Genomic DNA, 4,931 nt, shown 5'->3' with positions numbered 1-4,931 from the left:
ATGAGCCAATCCATTAGAATAAACCACCTCTGGTGAGAAACTCGAAGGTTTCCCAGTAAGATTAGGAAAAAGGCAAGAATGTCCCCTCTTACCACTCCTTTTCAATGTTGTAATGGCAGTCGTAGCTAATGCAATAAGACAAGAAAAAAAAAGTAAAAGATATACAGATTGAGAAGGAAGAAATAAAGCTGTCTGTTCACAGATGGCATGGTCATCTATGTAGAAAATTCAAGAGAGTTGACAAACACTCTTGGAATTAAGAAGTCATCATAGAGAAGTTGGTGCCAGTGACCAGAGGCAGTGGCAGCGAGTGGGTCCTTGTGGGCTAGAAGAACCCTGCAAAAATGTCTCTCTATCCATCTCTTGAAGACTTGAAGGTAGACAAAGTAATTGGGGCTCAAAATACTTTTTCTGCAAACTCTGCCAATCCAGCAATTTTGTCAGAAGCTTCTGCTTCCATCTCACGAGATGGAAATCTCTATCCCAAACTATATCCGGAGCTCTCTTAATACATGGGCCTGAGTTTAAATGAAGAAGAAATATGTGTAAATGTGGCCATGGTTTCTGGTGCACCAATTCAGGGGCAGATGGTAGCAAGAAGTTCCAGTATGAACTATATGGTGGCTCCTGTAACTGGTAATGACGTTGGAATTCATAGAGCAGAAATTAAGCAAAGGATTTGTGAAGTCATTTTGTGTAAGGATCAAAATGGAAAAATTGGACTCAGGCTTAAATCAATAGATAATAGTATATTTGTTCAGCTAGTCCAGACTAATTTTCCAGCCTCATTGGTTGGTCTGAGATTTGGGGACTAAGTGCTCCAGATTAATAGTGAAAACTGTGCAGGGTGAAGCTCTGATAAGCGCACAAGGTGTTCAAACAGGCTTTTGGAGAGAAGAGAAGATTACCATGACCATTCGTGACAGGCCCTTCGAACGGACGATTACCATGCATAAGGATAGCACTGCACATGTTGGTTTTATCTTTAAAAATTGAAAAATAACATCCATAGTGAAAGATAGATCCGCAGCCAGAAATGGTCTTCTCACAGAACATAAAATCTGTGAAATCAATGGACAGAATGTCATTGGATTGAAGGACTCTCAAATTGCAGACATATTGTCAACATCTGGGACTGTAGTTACTATTACAATCATACTTGCTTTTATCTTTGAACATATTATTAAGCGGATGGCACTAAGCATTATGAAAAGCCTAATGGACCACACCATTCCTGAGGTTTAAAATTCACGGCACCATGGAAATGTAGCTGAACGTCTCCAGTTTCCTTCTTTGGCAACTTCGGTATTATGCACATGTAGCTTTCCCAGAGCCAGTGAGCATATGCTACATGAGGACCTTTCTATCTTTTTTTTTTTTTTCTTTTTTGAGGTGGAGTCTCGCTCTGTCGCCCAGGCCGGAGTGCCAGTGGCACAATCTTGGCTCACTGCAACCTCTGCCTCCCGGGTTCAAGTGGTTCTCCTGCCTCAGCCTCCTGAGTAGCTGGGATTACAGGCCTGCACCACCACGCCTGGCTAATTTCTGTATTTTCAGTAGGGACGGGATTTCACCATGTTGGTCAGGCTGGTCTCAAACTCCTGACCTCGTGATCCACCTGCCTCGGCCTTCCAAAGTGTTGGGATTACAGGCGTAAGCCACCTTGCCTGGCCTTCTATCTTACATTATGATTGGGAATCTTACTATTTCATCTGATACCTTGTTCAGATTACAAAATAGTTGTAGCCTTATACTGGTTTTACAGAGGTGAAAGTTTCAAGAGATTTACTGACTTTCCTAGAATAGTTTCTCTGCCAGAAATCTGATGCTTTTTTAAGCCATTGTGGTTAGGATGACTGATACAGGTATAGCTTTGTGTGAAAACCAGTCACCTTTCTCCTAGGTAATGAGTAGTGCTGTTCATATTACTTTAGTTCTATAGGATATCTGCATTTTTAACATGCTACCATAGTACCTTTAGAATGATTGCCTTTGATTTTTTTAAAACTCTGTGTGTGTGTGTGTGTGTGTGTGTGTAACATGCCAATTAAGAACACCGGTTTCATTCCATGTAAGCATCAAACAGTGTATGTAGGTTGCAAGAAATTGTGATGATTGTTCTTAAATTTTAACTACCTTCACTTAAAAGGCAACAGCTTGAACTGTTGCCTTAACTATGTTAAGCATCTAGACTAAAAGCCAAAATATAATTATGGTTGCCTTTTTAAAATCCAAAATGTAGTTCTCTATTAACCTGAAATGTACACTAGCCATTAAATGTATTAACCTGAAATGTACACAGAACAGTTTAATGGTACTTACTGAGCTATAGCATAGCTGCTTAGTTGTTTTTGAGATTTTTTAGTCAATGCATAATGGAAACTTCTTTCTACTAAAAGTTGCCAGTACCACTTTGTGAGAAACAAATTGCTATATATTTAATGTAAAAATTATTACACTAAATAGGATAAACTTTTGACTCCCCTTTTGTTCATCTGTGGATTAAGTGGTATAAGGCTTAATTTTGGCATTTGACTCTTAAGATTATGTAACCTAGCTACTTCAAGATGGTCTTAGAATATTTTTCTGGTAATTTGTTCCATTTCCTGACTCCTCCTTGCAAACAAAATGATAGTGACACTTTATTCTGACTTTTTTCTTCTTTTTGGTTTATGTCTATTCTAATTAAATATATATACATAAAGTTAAAAAAAGTCATCATATCAAGGTTGCAGGATATAAAGTTAATATACAAAAGTCAATTGCTTTCCTAATATATCAAAAATGAACAAGTGGAATTTGAAACTTAAAATATACATTTACATTAGCACCCCCAAAAACGAAATACTTCAGTATAGATTTGACAAAATATGTACAAGATACACACGAGGAAAGCCGTAAAACGCTGACAAAGGTATGAGTATCAAGGAAAAACTAAATAAATGAGGAGCTGTTCCATGTTCATGGATAGTAAGGCTCAATATTGTCAAGATGGCAGTTCTTCCCAACTTGATCTATAGATTTAATGCAATCACAATCAAAATCCCAGCAATTTATTTTGTAGAGATTGACAAACTAATTCTAAAGTTTATACAGAGAAACAAAAGACCGAGAATAGCCAACACACTGTTGAGGGAGAAAAACAAAGTTGAAATACTGACACTACCCAACTTAAAGACTTATTATAAAGCTACAGTAAGCATGTGGTATGGATGAAAAAATAGGCAAATAGATCAATGGAACAGAACAGAGAGTCCAGCCCACATAAATACAACTGATCTTTGAGGGAGCAAAAGCACTACAGTGGAGAAAAGATAAACATTTCAACAAATGGTGTTGAAACAGCTAGATATCCACATGCAAAAAAATGACTCTAGACACAGACCTTACACTCTTCACGAAAATTAACTCAAACTGGATCACAAACTTAAATGTAAAATACAAAACTATAAAACTCCTAGAAGATAACTTTGGAGAAAATCTAAATAACCTTGGATTTGGTGATGACTTTTTAGATACAACACCAAAGGCATGACCCATGAAATAAATTCATGGACTTCATTAAAATTAAAAATTTCTGCTCTGCAAAAGACACTATCAAAACAATAAAAAGACAAACCACAGACTGGGAGAAAATATTTGCAAAAGGCATATCTGATAATGGGCTGTTATCCAGAATATACAAGGTAAAACTCAACAATAGGAAAAGAACCAGATCAAAAAATAAGTCAAAGACTTTAACAGACACCTCACCAAAGATAGGTGGCAAATAAGCATATGAATGGTTTCATTTCCTGTGGGGAGCCAAAAAAATTAAGAAAAGAAAAAAAATGTTTTGAAAGATGCTTGCATTGTATGTCATCAGGGAAATGCAAATTAAAACAAGATACCAGTACATATGTATTAGAATCGCCAAAATCCAGATTAAATATTTAAATCTAAGACCTCAAATTATAAAAATCCTAGATGAAAACCTTGGAAATGTTATTCTGGATATCAGCCTTGGCAAAGAATTTACGACTAAGTCCTCCAATTGCAACAAAAACAAAAATTGACAAGTGGGACCTAATTAAACTAAAGAGGCTTGGAAAGCAAGAGAAACTATCAGCAGAGTAAACAGACAAGTTACAGAATGGGAGAAAATATTTGCAAACTATGCATCCAACAAAGGCCAAATATCCAGAGTTTATAAGGATCTTAAACAACTCAACAAGCAAAAACCAAATAACCCTGTTAAAAATTGGGCAAAGGACATTAACAGACACTTCTCAAAAGACAACGTGCATGTGACCAAGAAACATAAAAAAATGCTCAACATCACTAATCATCAGAGAAATGCAAACCAAAACCAAAATGAGATACCATCTCACACTAGTCAGGATGATGATTATTAAAAAGACAAAAAAATAACAGATGCTGGCAAAGCTGCAGAGAAAAGGGAATGCTTATAGACTGTTGATGGGAATGTGAATTAGTTCAGCCACTGTGGAAAGCAGTTTGGAGAATTCTCAAAGAGCTAAAAACAGAACTACTGTTCAACCCAGAAATCCCATTACTCGATATAAACCCAAAGGAAAAGAAATTGTTCTACAAAAAAGACACATGTACTTGAATGTTCATCACAGCACTATTCACAGAATCAACCTAGGTGCCCATCAACAGTGGATTTGATAGAGAAAATGTAGTACATATACACCATGGATTACTATGCAGCCATAAAGAAAAACAAGATCATGTCCTTTGCAGCAACATGATTGGAGCTGGAGGCCATTGTCCTAAGCAAACTAACACAGGAACAGAAAACCAAATACTGCACATTCTCACTTATAATTGGAAGGTAAACATTGAGTTCACATGAACACAAAGAGGGGACCAACAGAACTGAGGACTACTAGAGGGAGGAGGGGAGAAGGGAGCAAGGGCTGAAAAATACC

The 4,931-nt window shown here is 36.9% G+C and overlaps 1 pseudogene; it reads left to right on the top strand.

The window, feature by feature from the left end:
• Window positions 1-322: 322 nt before the first annotated feature.
• Window positions 323-1,376, top strand: LOC102137995 (syntenin-1 pseudogene; annotated as a pseudogene).
• Window positions 1,377-4,931: the final 3,555 nt, after the last annotated feature.

Source organism: Macaca fascicularis, chromosome X (assembly GCF_037993035.2).
Source record: "Macaca fascicularis isolate 582-1 chromosome X, T2T-MFA8v1.1".
Taxonomy (NCBI): Eukaryota; Metazoa; Chordata; class Mammalia; order Primates; family Cercopithecidae; genus Macaca; species Macaca fascicularis.
This window is presented reverse-complemented; position numbering and strand designations above follow the sequence as displayed.